Source organism: Lagopus muta, chromosome 12, assembly GCF_023343835.1.
Source record: "Lagopus muta isolate bLagMut1 chromosome 12, bLagMut1 primary, whole genome shotgun sequence".
Taxonomy (NCBI): domain Eukaryota; kingdom Metazoa; phylum Chordata; class Aves; order Galliformes; family Phasianidae; genus Lagopus; species Lagopus muta.
The window spans coordinates 1,736,553-1,755,724 of NC_064444.1; the positions used below are offsets into that span (position 1 = coordinate 1,736,553).

The 19,172-nt window shown below is 47.1% G+C and overlaps 1 long non-coding RNA gene across 1 annotated transcript in view; it reads right to left on the reverse strand.

Annotated features, from left to right (window-relative positions):
- Positions 1-595: 595 nt before the first annotated feature.
- Positions 596-19,172, reverse strand: part of LOC125699468 (uncharacterized) — a 32,377-nt gene continuing 13,800 nt past the window's right edge. Inside the window, exon 3 of the long non-coding RNA XR_007379573.1 lies at positions 596-764. This is a non-coding gene — a long non-coding RNA (uncharacterized LOC125699468). The remainder of the gene's footprint in view (positions 765-19,172) is intronic.

Here is a 19,172-nt window from a genome sequence, read left to right on the forward strand (position 1 = left end):
ATAATGCTCAAAGTGAAGTTCAGACATTTGTACGTTGCTTGCTGTTTTTCACTACAGGTACAAAGAGAAGCAGAGCGAGTTCCACTTCCAGTATAACTAAACCAAACCTGAGCACGAAAAGGAGAATCCTTATTCTTCCCAGTTTGTCCCCTTCCACACTGAACAACCTACCTCTAAAATTCACCTCCTTCTCAACAGTCTGCTCTGCCCAACTGAATTCACTTTTCTCATCCCGCACGAGGTGCATGTTTCTATCACCCAAAGCCACATGCTTACTTAGACTCTAGCTTGGTAGGATGAGCAGACAGCAAAAATGACCCATACCCTGAAAGCCTTCTATGGCTGCTGCTCAACTGAAGGCTTTTTTTTTTTTTGAGGTTAGAAAACCCATTTGCTTTTGGGCTTGTCAACTTCTACCCCTCTCTGGGAATCCATGGAATTACACCCATGGTCCCGACCACAGGAGGCTCAGCCACGTGGTGCCTTACAAGAAGTCATGAGGAAAGACAGAGCCCAGCCTGTGCAAGGAATTAAGCAAGGCGGAGGAGAGCACGGCCCAATTTACCACCAATACACTCTTTTTACATTCAAACAACGCTTCGTGTGTCCTATGGGCAAAAACCACCGCGACCACAAGTCTGCTAAATGTGAATGGTTGTATGGAGAGGTCCTGTTACAAGCCATGGAGGTCTGTCGTGGGGTTACAGATGGTTTATAGCCTCACTGTTCTTCAGGCAGTTGACTTCAGGGTAGAAAAGAGACCTCTGGAAAGCGTGCAAAAAAGAAAATCATATGTACCTTATAGCTATAAATATCATAGACCCAAACTGTGAGGTCCTTCTGCTGGCAAGTGGTCAAGGCACTCAGTGTAGAGAAACTGGATCTCCCACCCATGATCGAATCCAGTCTTGGTGGGGAACTTTCTGAATGAGAGAAAACGTGAGCCTGCTTCCAAAGCCACGCGGCTCAGACCTGAGTTATGAGCTCTCTGGTGATGCGAGAATAAAAGATGCTAAAATAAAACAAGAAAACAGACGTAGGTGGAAGCATCGAGGTCAGAGACAGGAGGAAAGGAAAACCAAAGAAGCAAAGGGCAAAAGGCAAGGGGAGAAGTTTTCCTCACCCACATATCAGACTCAGTAATACTACTGGGGGAGATCATGGACATCCTTTGTACAAGCAAACCCAAAGCTTGTGAACTTGAGAAGATTCCCATTGAAAAGCTGTGCTTATTCTTGTAAAACATCAATATTAATGACATCAGGGAAACTTCACAACAGCTACACTTCTCTTTGTATAACCAATGGTAGCTTGCTGTACAGCCAAAATTTGGTATTCTGAAAATAACACAGTCAGCATTGCCCCTTTATGGTAACATTTTTAACTGGTAGCACTCTACAAAACTTCCCTACCATTCCCAGATAGAGCCCTTTTTTCTTGACATGTAGGAGCCTTTCGGGAAGAATTTTGTTTTTCAGCTGTTTATAGTCATCCTCCATTCACAAGCCAAGACCTCAGCAGGGCTGGCTCATGGGAACCAAGGATTCACCTGCAGTCTTCCTTACAAAGACTATTTTTATGCTTGGCGGATGCATTTGGTTTTATTAGAAGTGATAAATGTGATCTAGAGGAGGTTCTGTTCCCAACCAAAGACACAGAGCAGAAAAGATGCAACTTGGGAAGGATGCAGCTGAACGGAGAGGGAAGAAAGCTGAGGAATAAGTGACAGCGCCATAACACGTTTATCACTTCCCAGCCCATCCTCACTAGTTTTGCTCATTCTGAAAGAGGATAAGGATTCTGGGCGAGCAGGAATAAAAAATTAAATTAAATTAAAAAAAAATAAGGAAAGGTTTCCTTCTGTTAAGCTCGATTGAATTTCCGCAGTGGGAAGGCAGGTTGGGGTGATGTCATCCCACCTCCTGCTTTCCATCAGTTGGACACATGGAGTGTGTATCACCACTTAGAGGGGAAAACCCAGAGCAGCAGAGGAGCTGGGGAAAGGAAACAAGCTGATCTCTTACTCCAATGCAAAGCATTACTGCGAGCTTCTTGCATTCAGGTACCACTTTGCTGCCCTCACGATGTAGTGATAAATGATCAAATCAGTATTTTCCAGGCAGAGCTCCAAGCCAAATCAAAACCTGAATTAATCCTTAAGGCTTCCTGATGGACCGTCCCATGGAATTGGTCTTTCAGAGCTGGATCTATGCTGGAGCATGCCCTGGTTCCAACAACTCACTGCCTTAAGGACACAGGTTCCTTCCCTCCTTCCACCCTTTCCTGATTAGGGCTGTTCTGGCTAGTTTGAAAGGATGGAAGAGGAGGCAGAAGGCTTTGAAGACATCTACTGTGTAGCATGTGTTACCAGCACGTAGTTTCCTGGAACCAGCACTGCGTCTCTACCAGAAATAACCTCAAATTAATTTGAGGAAACAAGTGCTGGACCATTAGAATTAAGAAGTCTGCTTCAGTGCAAGCATCAGCATGAGCCCTGGGCCCAAGGCTGTGCCTCTTAGCAAGCTGACTCCCCATAGGAAGAATTTGCTTTTCTCCCAGGCTCTGGAAGCAGTACCTGGAGCTGATGGCCTCTCCAAATCCACCCCACATCAGTGGAGACATTGGGGTTACAGGAACGAGCTGCAGGGCCTTTGGGGCAGGGCACCAAGCCTGGCACCCATCTCAACCACACCTGGCTGCTGAGTGCAGGGCCACCCCAGAGAACAGCAGGGATGTTGGCACGTGTGACATCTGCAGCACAGTCATTTGGGGGATAACTGTGGAGGAAAATGCCACTTGAGCATCTGTCCCCATCCCCCTGTGGTGCTGCAGACACTGCCCCACAGCCAGAGCTCTGTGTTCCTGCACTGCTGAGCACATCTGGGAGCGCAGCTACTGGGAACAAAGCAACAGCTGGAGCAGGAAATTAAGAGCTGAACGAGATCAAACTGCCACTGTGGAGCTCCGCCAGCCTCGGGAAGCTTCAGAGCACAATTAGAAGTGCAAAAGGTTTTGTTTGCTACAACTCAGAGACAAAACACGTCTAACTTTATCTGAAAGGATTGCTGCAAACCCAAAGCAGAGCCTCCGCTTCCCAAGCAAACACAGAGGAGACCAAGAAAACAGAACCAGAGACAGTTCATCCCAGCATTAGCTTCTCACAATTAAATCCGCGTGTGTTCGTGCAGAGCAGCTCACTGAAATTTAAGCAAATAGCAGCAAACCTCAAAGAACAGGAGAAATCTCAGTGCATCCCCAAAGTATGCAGCAGTGGAGTGTTGCAGAGATGCCAACTGGCAGGAAACGAGGAGGGAACACAGTATTCCTAAGAAACCTCCTCATTTTTCCCATTGATGATCCGAGCCAATCTAAAGGAGCTAAAACCTTTCCCCTAAATCAGGGTAAGAGGGAAAGAAAACACTGTAATTTCAAAATGAGCAGACCACACAGTAAAAGAGAAATTAAAATAGCAACTGAGAAAGCAAGCCTATATTTCCTCCATCTTTCCTTGTTGCACTGTTTACTCAGGATTCCCCTGTATGGAAGGCACCAATTCCAGCTCTGCCCATGGCCCACTCCAGCTGGGTTGGCCCAACACAATGGCTGTGGTCAGTGCTCACCTTTGGGCAAAGCCCTCAAGCTTTAGGATAAAGGGATGTGCCAATGGGTGGCAGAAAGGACAGAGGAGCCACTGTTAGAGCACCAGTCCACAAAACACAGAACGATGAAGGCTGGAAAAGACCTCAAAGATCACCCAGTCCAACTATGGACCCATCCCCATCGCGCCCACGTGAAGCCAATTTTCAGCAAACCAAGTACAATTGTTTGGCTGCTGTTTGCCAAGGAGAGAAGCATGAGTAAGGAGGGATTGGCTGGAGCTGCTGGACCAGAGAGATGAGCTCCTAGCACAGTGCAAGGCTCCCAAACTGACCTGGAGAAGGCAATAAGGAGAAGTGCTGTGCCCTTGGTTGAAATCACAGAGCTCACCTGCAGGATGCAGCAAGGTGCTGCTTTACCAGAGAGAAAGGACAGGTAAGTATCTTCCAAAAAGCCACTGAGGATCAGGAAACCAACGGCAGCTCTTAGAAACAGCTTCCTCAGACACAATAGGTGGAGCCAACTGCAGCCAGAGAGAATCACTTCTGCAAAACCCATCCCAGAAGCAGCTATTGCTCAAACCCACAACCCAGCAGCTCCAAACACTTACACAGAGGCAGCAGCTGCCCTGCTCAGGGATGGAGCTGGAAAACAGCCTCAGGTCCGGACCAGATCGCTTTGCTGCAGCACGAAGAGCCCCAGCAGCTCCCTCAGGAGACCTCACACAGTGGTGGTGGTGTCACCTCCAGCCATGTGCTGCCATCTCCCCAGCTGGGTCCTGCTAGCAGATCCTCCCCAGCTGCACTGCTGATGCTGCTGAGTGCCCAAACTCCTCTCAGAGGCACTCAGAGCTCCCTGCTTTGCTCGGGGAGCTGCAATCCACCAGGGACACAGATGCCTCCAAGCCCTGCTGCATCTGCCCGCGCCCTATTTAAACACCAGCCCTGGTACCACAGGCAATTTCTCCTCCTGAATTCCTTGCATATTTTCTCTCGGTCAAAAAATTAGCCAAATAATTTCAGGGAAAGAAAAAAAAAAGAAAAAAAAAAAAAAAAGCAGCAAACCACAGTGTTCTAACCAGGGGGTGTTTACACTGTGCCTTACAGCCCATGCACCGAGCTCTGCTGCCACCAGAGCTGACAGAGGCAGTCCCAGCACAGCTTGTTTGTTTGCTCTGGTGCTGCTAGCGCTGATTTCAGAGCAGAGAAATAAAAGCAACAAAAAAAAGACAACAAAAATAATTAGTTTGCATACGGAAGCATTACAATATATGAAATATGAGTGGGTGTGGGTGTGCTTTCCTGAATCACAGCCCTCATTCTGTCACCCCTTGCATGCATTTATACCCATGGCAGGCTGAGATCTGGGCACACATGTGCTTTGACAGCAGCTCACACAGCACCGAGCCGCTCCTGCTGCTGCTCTCAGGAGGCACAGAAGGATGCTCACCACCCAAAGGGAGCCCTCCATCTAGCAAAACCCTTATTGTCAGTCCATTGTTCTGTGTGAGAAATAAGCTGATGCCAAAGCTCTGGCCACAGTGCATGCTGGAGCAGCTGGGATGAGTGCCATGGGAACCCCCCAGCCCCATGGGGGCACAGCTCTGAGCTCCCCCATATCACTGCTGCAAGAGGGAAGCCAAAGGAAACCATCACAGCAAGGGCAATAAGCTTCAGCAGCTGCCTTAGGGCAGCTCCACTAACGCCTGCAGCACTCTGCAGGATGCACGAGCCATGAGATACATCCCAGTCCTGGTGCAAGAACTCAATTCCAGCAGCTCTGCAAGCCTCATCCCACTCCCCCTCCCAGCAACACTTGCTCTGACCCACGGCTCCCCAAACAGCCCCATTTGTTTGCTTGGCTGTCTCAATCTGCAGCACTGCCAAGAGAACCTGGTGCAGCTCTGGCAGAGACAGCACAACATCCCCCTTGTCCGAGCTGGCACCAGCCCTATACAACCCAACCACAGGCACAGATCCTCCAGCAAGGAGCTCCAAGCCTTTGGCAGCGTCCTGCACCGTCTGCACAGGAGGGTTCTGCCTGTCTGCAGCATCCTTCTCATCACTGGAGGCATCAAAGGGAGTGTGATGTGGTTTGTTAGGGTGGGGGGAAAGCTCAAAGGATCCTTTCTGCAGGAATACAGGCCCCTTGTAGACAAATGGTTTTTAATCCACGGATCACCTTTGCTGCTTAGTTTACGCTGACGGCTTCGCTTGACCTCTGCATACATAAGTGGCCTGAAAGTTCCCCCAAGCCACTTATTTACACCTACAAACCACCACTTTCTGTTTTACTTAAAACACCAGAGCATAGCCAGCGATGCTTTATTTTGATATTCCCCAGGACCAAACTGTTTGTTGGGTTCAGGGAATACTTGGGACTGGAAAAACTGACACCAGACAGAAACAGGATGCACCTTCGGGATCCGTCCTCTCTACAGCTGCACCATAAGACACAAGAAAAGGGAAAGACCTGGAGATCGGGGGAACACAGTGCTGGCTGCCCTGGGCTGCGCTGTGCTTTCTCAGTGGCTTTGCGTTCTCCTCCTCTGCCCTTTCTTCCTTTCTCCTCCAGTCCTCCGTTACCTCATTTGCACTTCTCTCTGCTTCTTGTTCTGAGTAGGTCCCACACTCAGCATGACAGATCGCAGCTACAGCCCCAGGCGCTTCCGCAATTGTCATGAATCTCTCTTTTAATCACCCAGACGCACCCAAAGAGCCTCCATGGGGAGCTAAGCACTCCATCTCCTACACCACTTCCCCCTCTGCTATGGAACTGGTGCCATACTGAGCAGAGCTCCCTGAAAGCACCTTGCCCAGATGTAGAGTTAAAGACAGAATTTGCAAAAAGAAACCTTTCAGCATCCACATGGAAAGTCCTTTTTGGCTGAAAACCTTTGAGCTTATTCTTAGCCTTAAAGGAATTCAGATTTGTGGGAAATCTTTGGTGGGGGAAAGGAGGGGGGGGGCTGGACAAGCCTACACCCAAATCAGACCCAAACCAAACCCATCTCCCCAGACTCACATTGCTGCCCCATCACTTCCCCTCCTGCCCAAACCCTGGGCACATAACCAGGGATTTCCCACTCCTGGACACCAACTCATTCTGTTCATCCCTACAACTCCGTGGGCTACAACTGGATAAAGTTCACTCTTTCCTGATTGAATTACAAAGATTCTCTCCCTTTTACATTTCTTCATGCTATTCCTGTCACAACCAACCAGCACATGCAGCAGCACTGACCATGGCTGCATTCCGGTTTCTGCACCCACCTGCAGAGACAGGAGGGAGCACAAGGATTAATGCAACACTTAATCTCAACACCTGGGGTCCTCCCTGGGGGAAACTTTTACTGCCTAATAGCCACCTGCATGCCCCATCCCTGCTTTTCCAATGGGAGCTGCCAGCTGAGAGCCCATCCAACATCCCACCACTTGGTTCACAACGCACACCCAACAAACGCCACACTGCACGGAAATATCTGCACAGGAGCTCAGCTGTCAAAGCGTGCACAGCTTATTGAATAAACGCACGCACTTTGCTGTGAAAAATTAGCCTCTGGAAATCCCTGGCTGTGGGGAATCATGCTGGACACAGAGCCCTTTCTCTGACATGAAATATTCTGCTAGCCGGCGCTCTGCGCTCCCGCGGACAGGATGTGGTCAGCGTATCTTCCCCTCTCTTCCTCGCCTGAGGAGCTGGCTGTGTGCTCTGGCTTTCATTGCAACACCTTCGTTACCCCGACGGCCTTTCCCAGACGCTTCCTTATGTCACAGCTCAGCCCACGGGATGTTAACGCGATGGAACGGTTCGTAAAGGTCAGCGCCGCTCGGGGATGCTCTGGGATGTCTGGATTCCTTCAGGATTCCCCTCGCTCCAACGAGGTTGGAATGAGGGAAGGGGGGCAGCGAGGCTCCAGGTGCAGCCCACCCCAACCCCCCACCCACCTCCCCTATGGGCGTCTGGTTCAAACCCTGCACACACCGTAGGGGCAAGCAGGTGGTCATGAGACATGGAGCTGCTGTCAGGAATTTTCTCCACCATGGTTTGAGGTTATGTAGTTCATTATTTTTTTCAGTCTCCCTTTTCTTTTCTTGAAAATAATCGGTTTGCTCAGATTCTTGCGGCGAAAAGCTTCCAGTAAGTTCCAGTGTGGAATCTAGGCAGAGGGACAGATTATCTGCCTGCAGTAGGACACCTCACTTAGAGCAGCCTAATAACATAAAAATGATATATTTTAAGTCCTGCTCCCTCAATAATACCTTTTAATGTACTCAACTTATTTTAACATTATAAATAAAAGTGCTGGCACACAGCAAGGTTTCTTTTGGAAGGGGGAACGATGTGCTCTCCAGCTCCATAGCTTCTCCGAGCTCCGGCTGCCAACCTCAGCACTGGAAATCCAACTTACTTTAATAAGCAAAATATTCCATTTTCCATGTATTGTTGCTCTTCAGAATGGATCCAGTTCCTGGGAGTGACGATGAAAGGCTGCAGATTTCTTCAGAGCAAGAGGTGAACCTCATCTAAACCACATTACAGCCTATTGCTACGAGGCTCTGACCATCTTTTGGGCAGTCTTCTCCTGGAGGAGCAGCTCCGATCTGCCATGATGGCCTCACCTCCATCAGCAGCTGCTGAAGGTTTGGTCACTCCTTCCATATCGGTCTCTGCACCACAAAAGCCAGAAGATAATTTCAAGCCCAAATCATCCTGTTGCTTGGAGTCTCAAAACACTGGAAAACTGGAAACGCAAGCCCAAAACTTGGTACCTTGAGCTCATCTTTTAATGTGGGAGGTTGAAAACAGCCCTGAAAAGATACTATCAGTGGTGTTTTCCAGAGCTTCGTGAACAAAACTTTCTCTACTTTTTGTTTTTAATAATTCCAATGAAAATTGGAAGCTCTGGGGGAATTTTTCCACAAGTACTAACACATTGCCTACATCCCCTTGGATGCAGGTCTGTTAGTGCAGGGATGGCTCATGTGGTGCTGACAGTGCTAAGCACCTCGTTCTCCAGGAAAGAAGAGCTGGGAGCTTTTTGCTGGAGGGAAGGGGGAAAAAAAAAAAAAGAGAAAGAAAGAAGGAAACTTGGCAACTTTGAACTGAATTGGGGGGAACGAGGCCGTATCGCTAGCACCCGCATTCACAGATGGCCGAGAATGCAAATACCTACTCATAATATGGCTCCAGATGTACCAGAAACTCACTATTGCCCTCAGGCATTCTGGAGGCAGGTTGGCTCCCCGGATAAATCACTCTGTTGCTTCCAATGACTTCATCGCAAAGAAGGGTGGCCACTGGGCTTGGGGGGTTGCTGGCAGCCGCGCCGAGCTGCTCTCCAATATTCCCTGGCTCAATCATCTCCCCAAGCCCCATTATCTCCAGTCGTGCACAGAGCTCATCTCGCTGCTCCACGGAGATTCCCCAGGCACCGGCTTCCATACGATAGGTTTTTCTTTTGCCAAAAAAACACTGAACAACATTGACCTCCACATTCTGGCATCACCGCTTCTCATGGAACACGCGTCTACTTTCACATCCAACTAGGATAACTGAGGCTGTTTTTGTTGTAATTCTGATACAGCTGCATGACTGAAGAGTCATAGATGGAGCTGTTGTGGAGTAATTGACCTGGTCTGCTGCTCCCCAGCACGATGATCGCAAGCAGACCAGCTGAAGGGTGGGTGTGGAACTGGCGCTGCTAAACCAAGGGGTCCCCACCCCATCAACTTCTCCTTCCCCATGGGCTCTGCATTAATAAAAAAGGGTGTGCCGATATTACACCAACAAACCAGAGCGGGATTTCAGTTGCATAAAGCGGGTGAGCAAGTGCTTGGGGCCTGGGAATGGCAATGGAAAGATACCCTGGGATAACGCTCTCAAGCATCTGCACAGCAACGCCAGTTCAAACCAGGCAGTCCAGGTGTGTCCATTTGCACCATACCTTATCCTAATACTCATGGCCTTGCTTTCTCCAATTGGGCTTCATTACCCAAAGGTCCTACAGAGCTCAGACTCCAAGAAACGCGCTGAGTACCCATCACGGAGGGAGCTGAGTTCATGATTAGCATTCCTTGGTGGGACCATAATACAAAAGCTACTCGTGATTTGTAGTGTCCACCCCTGGAGCTGAAAGCAGAGACTGCTGGAACAGTCTCAGTGCAGCCGTCTGAACGGGTGCAGCTGCAAACCCCTATAAACTTCCCAGCCGCGTCGGCGACAGCCAGTTGCTCTGCTGAAGTTGGATTGGAGCAGAGGTCCGGCGCTTTGAAGAAGGTAAGGTCTGTCTCAAAACATTTGTATTTTGAGACATGGCTTCATTCCAGCTCAGGAAAAAACAAGCTGAGAATTTTGAGCTCTTTGCAAAGAGGCAACAAAGTCACGGGGAAAGAAATCCTTCACCTCGAGTCAACCAAAACGTTCCACTGCACTTTACACGCCACATGTGTGCTCACACCTATAAGAGTTGGGTATAAACTTTCAAGAGGAAACATAAGGTAACGGAGTATGAGAAAAACGTTAGACATTTTCTTTGCAACGTACATCTCAAAATGAGAAGTCTCCCCTCATTTTTAAGACCTTCTTCTCTCGCAGACAGACAACAGCAGATCCAACTTCCCAAATCACATCGAGGCTGAGTTACAACTGCTCTATCTCAGCCAGCCTCCACGCTAACAAATACATCCTGATCCTATCAATCCTCGCAAGGCTTCTGGAGTGGCTTTTGTTTATAGAGGCGAGACCTACAGCAGGACACTCAAAATATCTCACACTCTGCTATGCTGCAGTGCCTTCTTGACTGGCATGTTCAAAGACACTTGGAATAGATATGACAAGGATCAGAGCTCACGAACGTTCTCCTGTCAGGGGGAATACACACACAAAGCCAGTAGTGATAAAAGGAAGGCAGGATGGTGAAAAGATGACAGTTTCATGAAAGGCACTGGCATCATCCAGCAACAGGAAAGCCTCACTGTAGGAACTTTATCCTGTTTCTACAGCTTTTGAATTTAACGCTTCACTGAAGTCTCTGTGCAGAAATACCAAGCTCTACAGAAATGAGGGAAGGGGAATGTCACTGGCTGTATTTCACCAACAGCAGTTTTACAACCATTTCCCCTTCATGCCCTTTCTTACATTTGTGCCACTGTTACCAACCAAGGAGCTCCCAGGTGAATGTAGCAACACAAAACTGTGACTTTCCTCCTTTGCAGAACCACAACTGAGAGGGCAGTGGTGTTACTGCCTTCCAAGGGGACAGATCTACCCTCTCTGTTCTTCTTTCCCTCCGTTCATCTCGCCCACAGATTTCAATTCCAGATCAGGCTCACCATGCAAAACCTCTCCCAGCTTCAAGACCATAAAGCTCAACTCCGTTTCTTAAGTCAACGATACGGCAATAGCAGAACTTGGTTTTGGGCAAAAATAAAACCTCCGAGGAAAAATCAGAGAGTATTAAATTAATGGAGACTTGAGACAGGAGAACTATACACAAGTCAGACTAGATGGCCTTTGTGGTCTTTTCCCACCTTAACAATTCCACAACCCTAAGTTGCATTGCTGTGTTTTTTTTTCCCTCACGGAGCATTTCAGGTCTTGAGAAGCTAAATGGGCAAGGTAGAGCTTCCTCATTTAGCACAGCTCCTTGGAAATAATAACAGCAAATAGCAGTTACAGGCAATGCTAGTGAGTAGATGGTCTATAGCAGGCTGCTGCCTTTCTACCAGGGCAGGAAAGTGCTCACGGTTGGGGCAGGACAGCACGGCCCTGGCTCCGTATCAGTTTTAAGCAAACGAGTTTCTAGGCTGGCAGAAAGAAGGTGAGAACAAACCTGCCTAAATCCAACAGCAATAACAGGGAGAAGCAGGGCAGGCATCACGTTTGGAGAATCATAATTCAAGGGCTTACTTCGCACGGTGTGGAAAAAAGAAAAACCTAGCAATGATCTCAGAGCCCAGAACTTGATGAATTTATGAACCATCCACATCACAGCAGGTTGGAAGCCCTGACTTCAGGAATGATCAGCACCAGGGAAAATTCAACCCTCCCTGGAACGTGCCCCAGTTTGGAGATCAACATCACCAGGGATCTCATCCTTGGCTTCGCAGAAGAGTACGATAAGGAAAGATTTGCTCACGTGCATACTTTTGAGAGGTCTCAGTGTGTTCAAACTTGGCTATACTTCGGCGCTTAAATACACTCCAGACCTGGATGGCTCAAAGGGACAGCATTGTTTGAAATCTCCAGACCTCCAGGAAATAAATGGAAAACTTTTCTACTTAGCATACAACAGGGGTCAAGAGCAGAGCATGTGTACAGCGCGTGAGCGCCGAGATGTACATTTAGGAAAACAGACTCGTGCATCTACGTTGGAGGGGTCACGGCCTGCTTAATCACTGGAGGACCATCTCCTCCACCCCAGCACATAGCAGGGAGGGAAAATGGGGGGACTGCTATGCTACACATGTGGTCCAGGAAAACCAAAGTCATACAGCCGCCCTTTCCAATGCAAGATGATGGATGTGAAGCGATGCATGAAGCCAGCACAAGCTACATCCCTCCTTGCAGTGAAGGGGAAAGGGGAGAAGCGGACTGACTCAGATTTGCAGTCTGCTCTGCCATCTGCTCCTGGAACAGCAGACTTGTATAGCAGCCATTACACAGGGTGTGTGGAAAAGCTACAGTCTGATGCCAATCCTCGTTGGTTGGAGTTCTGGGACTATATTTAGTCCTTTTGGAGAGCAAAGGGGTGTTATTGGTTGTTACTAGCACAAAAACATGTGATACAGTCAGTAACAGCATTTGATTCCACTGGACCACAGCATCATGTGATGCCTTCTAACGTCCACACTCCACATTTCTGACCTCCCAAGCAATTTTTAGCATTATTTTTTTTCTTATTCCTTGCATGATGCATAAAGCACCGACCAAAGAGAGATTTGCTGCGTACCGAAATTTAGATCCACCGTGCCCCACGCAGATCAGAGCAAAACAGCTTGGGGTTGGGAAATACAATCCACTACACGATGGGGTTTAACCCATAAATCTATGGTTTCACTGGCACAGCTGCTATGTTGTAACATCAGACTAGACATCAATAAGGAAAGAGTTTGCTGGCACTGCGGAAGCCTATCATGTGGCTCAGCTAATTAAAAACTGACCTCGTCCACAATCATTAAAATGTTGTAATCACATGCCTGCAAGAGATTAGATGTAGAAACAGACCTCCCCGTGCTCCCATGGATCGGCAGATGAATGAGTCTAGCTGAAGGGCCTGATGCTCAACCTTTTCTCTGAGCACACAAGCTCTGCATTTGTCAGAGATGAGGACCCGGAGGCTGGCTGTTTGCTGCTTCCTCTCTTTCCAAGCTTTTGCCAGGCATGGAGGAGTGGCATCAACTTCCTCCTATTTCACCAAACGCTTTTTACTTGAGCTGGGTTGCAGCCACGGTGCCAGGGCTAATATATCTTAAGCAGTACTGAGGTGATTTAGGTGGGGGTGATACCATCAGCTATCAGGGGACAGATTCCAGCCCTGGCACTCAATCCTTGACAGGTACATGAAGACAGAGAAATTGATTTTCAATTCTCTTGAAACTTTGTACTCCCCCTTAGTTAATCTCTGGAGTAGGCGCACTCAGCAGAATGGGAAAAGTTAATTAAGGGCAGATGAAAGATGATGGAAGCAGAAGAATGGATAAGAGGGGACAGATAAGAGACAGCGTGTTCCTTGGAGGATGGCAAGAAGGCGCATCGAGAGCTCACATGTGGGATTTTGCTATCCTGGTGCTTGAAATCCTGGTTTACAGGCTCCTCTAAGGTAAAAAATTGCTTTTCCTGAAGCTGCTAGAAGTGCCACAGCATTACTGCCATACCTCTCGGCTGCACCTACACACTGAGCATCTGTCCCCGTTCAGAAAGGGAAGAGGCCAGAAATTCCTCAAAACTGGGGGAAAGCAAAGGAAAACAAAGCAACAAGAAATCATGCTCAAACACAACAGTAACAGCCTATTTACCTAGCTGGCTAATAACTGGAAACACAGACCTTTATAAATCCTTCAGTTCTTCACAAATTCATTAGATTTGTATTGTTGGAATATCTGTACTCCTACACAGTTCAATGCTTGGTTACTCTTTTCAAACTCAGATCCAAGGAGCAACCTGTGGAGCCCATCACCCCAATGGGATTCTGCCCTCTGACAATCTGGTTTGCTGGTTTAACTGGGCATGTCACTTGTGCATTCTGAGAAATAACATCTAGCTCTTCTTCCCTCCTTGCTTCATACATCTATCGGTGATTTGAAAACCCATTCTGGGGGAAACTGCTCCAAAATGTTTAAATTCATCCCACCTCCGGATTCCTTCTTATTTTGCTATGCCCCTTATGAGATGAACTTACTAGAATGGAGGACCACATTTCAGGCAAAGGCATTCAGCCGATTTATATAATGGCAAGATATTTTCCATGTGTTTTGTATGCTTCTTAACACTTCTGTTTGCTTTTTTTGACCACTGTTGTGTTCCGAGCCAAAGGCTACACTGAGCAACCACAAAGAAGTTTAAGTACTTCTTCCCGATTAATATAATAAACTTAGAGGAGAAAAACTGTAGAAGCAGCTCCAATTATTCCCTCTGCTGTGGCTTACTTGGCATTTGTCAGTACAGAATTCATCTCTCCTTAGCTTATTTCAGCTTCCTCCTAGCACCCAAACAGCACTTGGTTCCAATGCCACGTTGAAGCTGGAAGTATTCCAGCACAGAGACCAGGCAGCCAAAGGCTACTGCACGTCCCATCCTGCTGGGCCGCTGCTGGGGATGGGGGCAAGAGGGGAATGACCCTCTTCAAAGCAGTGCAAACTGAAATACAGCACAGTTACCCAGTATTTGCTGGGTGCAGAAGAGAAAGAGCAAGCTCCAAGGGAAGGAGACAGCACGCACCCAGTACCTTCACCTTACTGGTTGCTTAAATGCAAAGTACTACAAGCCAGCACGTTAACCAGCAATGCATTGCAAAGGCAGATATACAATCATCATTCTGAACCTGTGCATTCCACTTAAAGAGGAACTCAAGGTCTTCCAAGTGTTTCCATAAAATCAAAAATGCTTACAATGTTTAGATGCTAATGGGAAATCCAGGCTCAAACCAGACACAAGGGAGTCAGCCTTCAGGAAGCCTACAAACAGGAGGGAGTCGGTTCTTTACAAGGGTAGATAATGGCAGGACAAGGGGAAATGGTTTTAAGTTGAAGGAAGGAAGATTGAGGTTGGATGTCAGGGGGAAGGTCTTTACAGAGAGAGTGGTGAGGTGCTGGAACAGCTGCCCAGAGAGGCTGTGATGCCCCGTCCATCCCTGGAGGTGTTCAAGGCCAGGTTGGATGGGGCCCTGGGCAGCCTGGTCTACTATTTAATGTAGAGGTGGGTGGCCCTGCCTGCAGCAGGAGTGTTGGAGCTTCACAATCCTTGAGATCCCTTCCAACCCAAGCCATTCTGTGATACTATAAAGCCAGGGCACTCCGGGACAGAAAACAATCCTCAGTGGTTCATACAGAGGAGAATACAGAAAAGCAGGAAATGGGCACACAAATGTTGTGCAACAATGTAGATTTCTTCAAAATTGTCTTAATGAAGACTTATCTTCCAATCTATGAGCTACAGCACTGAAACATCCTCTCCGATTGCAGCCAGAAGTGCACTGATTTCTTAACAGATGTTGATAATTATTTAGAATTAGTATTTAACTAAGCTCAGGCATACAAATGTCCTCTGCAGCCTGGTTTAGCAAAAAAGCTATTTGACTCGGGATGTGTCTCACAGGGTTCGTTCTGCTGATGTACTGCAGAGAAGTTTGTCTTGGTAATTGCAATTACCTGAAATTCGGATAATCCCCATAGAAGGATGCAATTGCCAGGGCTGCTCCATCCAAACTAAACTCTATGGCTAGACCATTTATATTTAGACTACCAATTAATACTGTGCTTTTGTTTTGCTCTCTGTAGCCCATTAAAGGCTGCAGTTCTCGGTTCAGCGCCAACCTGAATGACATTATTTCTTGGAAGGACGCACGCTGACTGGCACAAAGTCAGTATTTACCCTGGATCACAAACACTCTATGTCAGGATTTCAATGTGTCACTCCCTGGGAGTTCACAAATACCCCAGATCTTCTACTGAAGGAAGTGTCACCAGCGTGCCAGGTTGCTGCTTTCTGCTCCACCACGAGTGGAAATGCTGCATCTCGCAATGGGGGAAACGTGATGAGGAGGGCAGCCTCTCCTATTTCACTCTGGGGTTATTTCTACTCACATCTCCCTGGATGGACTCCATCACACGCCATCCTTCCCTCTCATAGCCCCAGATCTAACCTGCAGTTCTTCTGTTCCCCATCCAGCCCAATTCTCTCTCCTGGCAAGAGAGCTTCCTCCTCTACATCTCTTCCAATATCAAATGGAATTTTACATGTCTTCACCTGACCAGCAAGTCACGCAGTCCTTTCCTTGCCAGAAAGCTCCTTTCAAGCCTCACTCAAGCAAAGCTTTTTCATTGCTCTTCTATGCTATTTCCTTGCACCACTCAAAGAACACACTACAGAAGGATAACTTAGCATTCTTGCACAATTTTCTATTATAGAATGTTGTTCTTCCATCATTCTGAAAAGCAGAAAAGCTCTTAAATAGAAAGACCAGCTCCCAGAGGGCCGTTGGATTTACTAAGCATTGACAGTGCTCATACAACAGAAGAGAAAGAGGAGCTCCTTCTCTAAAATGCACATGATCTAAACTAGAGATGACAGGATTACGGCTGTGTTAAGCAGTGATCTGGCACTGCACAGCCCCCAGAAGATGACATGTTCCCAATCCTTACAGGCCAAATAGATGTACAGTATAAAACAAGCTCCAAATGAAATGTTTCTTGGAGAATTATATACTTTTTTTTCCCCCCTTAAATATTTCGGCTCCAATTCAGCCTGTTATTTCAGCATGAGACTGGTCTCTCTGGACACAAGGTTAGCCCCATGCCTTAACCAAGGAACGTGCTTCAGATGCACTGCTGAACTGTGACCCTATCGATGACGTTGGGTCACAAAGCATGCTTTACAGCAGGGGAGGCTCTCAAACCAGAGAGATGGAGCACAAACCAAGATCCAACCTCCAGCTGCGTTGGGCGTTTATTTTCATTTTACTCTTTAACATCTCAACACTGAGTGGTGTCATGCAGAAACTGTGCATATATCCAGCAGGATCACTCTAAGGAGACCCAAGTGTGCAAAAGCAGCAGCTGAACTTAAGTGCTGTTTTTTACATAGAATAGAAGCAGCTGGCTGTGGAAGCTTCATTCAGTATGACGTGTAGGCATTAAGAGCTGCAAGGTTGTCATTATGTAGCTGTGCAGCTCAACTTCATTGCAGAGGTCAGCACTGCCTTGACTGAGCATTGGGTACTGACCCAAGTAGTGCCATATGCAATGCAGCGATGGTGTTAAACAAAGTTCAGACTATCCAACAAGGCAGAGCCAAAGAGGAAGGTTTTACGGACCCCTTTTACACCAGCATACTTCCTAACACCAGCAGCTTTGTGCCAGCCCAATGATACTTAAGGTTCTTAATTCCAAATCCAGAGCTATTGCATACCCCAGGTTACACCACAGTGCAACAGCCTTGACCAGGCAGATTAACTTCCCACAGATATGGCAATAAATGGCACTTAGAGCTGCTAACCCACTAACTAATAATATATTTTGTCAACAAACAGGTTTGGCAATGGGTCCAGTCCTTCAGCATTCTGACAACCACATTATAAAGCCCCATTCACAACCTGAACGCAGCCTCTGCATTAAGCCCAGCACAAGTTCTGGCTCCTAATGAGCAGCTCTAGAACTTCCCCTTACTATAGAAGCCTTACATTAGAACCATCTCTTACAACTACTCCTCTATCTCAGTCAACTGCCACGTGTTCCCAGCCCCTGTTTGAGTCATTTCTCAAAGTCATCATGCACCTCCTCTGGGACCAAAAGGCCAAAGACCAAAAGGGAAGAGGTCATCCAATGGTGAGGACTGGCACATCCCCTAGCTACGATGCTCTCATGTTCCTTTAGCTCTACAGATAGCAAAGCTGTTGCACAATAGGCAAAAATAAATGTGCTTAGAGACTTTTTATCTTAGCAAAGAATAAACGCGTTGCTTTCTGATAACATCAAAAATCCACAGAATGGGAAAACTCTAGGAGGAAACTGAACACTGTAAAATCCTGGAAAATAATTAATAGATTTTTCTGTGCTTTCATAATAGCATTCACTTGGGTAACCATAAAAAATGATTATTATGGTAATAAAACAGGATGAATAATTTATTATAAATCGCAGACAAACTGTTCCCTTCCAGAATTCTAAGATGACTGCATGCATATGAAAATAATCTCTTAAATGTGTACGCTCGTCCTAACTGTTGGGAAAGAAGACATCTGCCATCCTCTATAGTTTTATTGGATTTCATTTCTCTTTTCTAAAGTTTTCCTAGGGAATTCAAATTCATAAAGCTGATCCTATTGGCACCCTGCTGTATCTGTGAGATTGCTTAACCTGCTTCTTCCCACTTGTTTAGCACAGGGCTCGGTTTTGTTGCCTGCTGCATTCTGAAACACGCAGAACAAGTTGGGAAAATGCTCACTGGCCCCTCCCTATTATATATTATATATTGCACCTCCTCCACTGATATCCAGCATACACTTGCTTGCAAATCTTGGCTGCAAACAACAGCATTCAGAACTGCAGGCATCTTTCTACATGGACTGACCATCACTGAGAAACCAGTTAAGGCACAGAGAATAAGCAAACCACTTACTTGCCAGACACCGCAATTGGAGGGGATCTTTTATCACAGAGCTCAGTTGTTAAAGCCTTTGCAAACCCAAATGTTATTAAAAAAAAAGCTAATCACAAAGGGGCCATCCTGGTGCAGTCCTCCAGCCTCATCATAGCCTACACCTCTCCTCATCAGTAACAAACGAAGCCCCAGCTGTAGCCTCAATCTCCACCACCACCAATTGTTTCCTGCTCCACTCTTTCTTCTGCTGCCCCCAAGATCTACATCCTGCACAGCTTGGGTCATAGGCCAACGTTAGCCTTCACTACACCCATGTGCTCAACAAAGAACCTTCCATTCTCAGGGTTTTCCTCTTAGTCGATGCACTGAGTAACAACACTGAAAGCACTTAAAAAATAAAAAAAGCACACTACTGTTCCTCTGTCTATTCAAACGCTTTTGGCTCGTTCATTGACATCTGTATCATCTCATGCGTGTGCGCTTGTTTCAACTTCTCCATAGCTTTACTGGAGCCCTATTGGCAATTACATGAAATTCATCTTCGTAGCAAAAACATTTTTCCTTTCTTTCTTCTGGAGACAGATGGCTGGAAGTTGGGTATTCCAAATAACGGGTTTAACCAGGCACTATCCAGGACTGTGTTACATTTTGAGCTCACACTGAGGTCCCATGAGAAGCCTACAGAAGGAGATATCTTCTTTTAAGCTCCAGCCCTCTCACCAGACAAAACAGGATCCCTCCATCTTCCCAAGCAC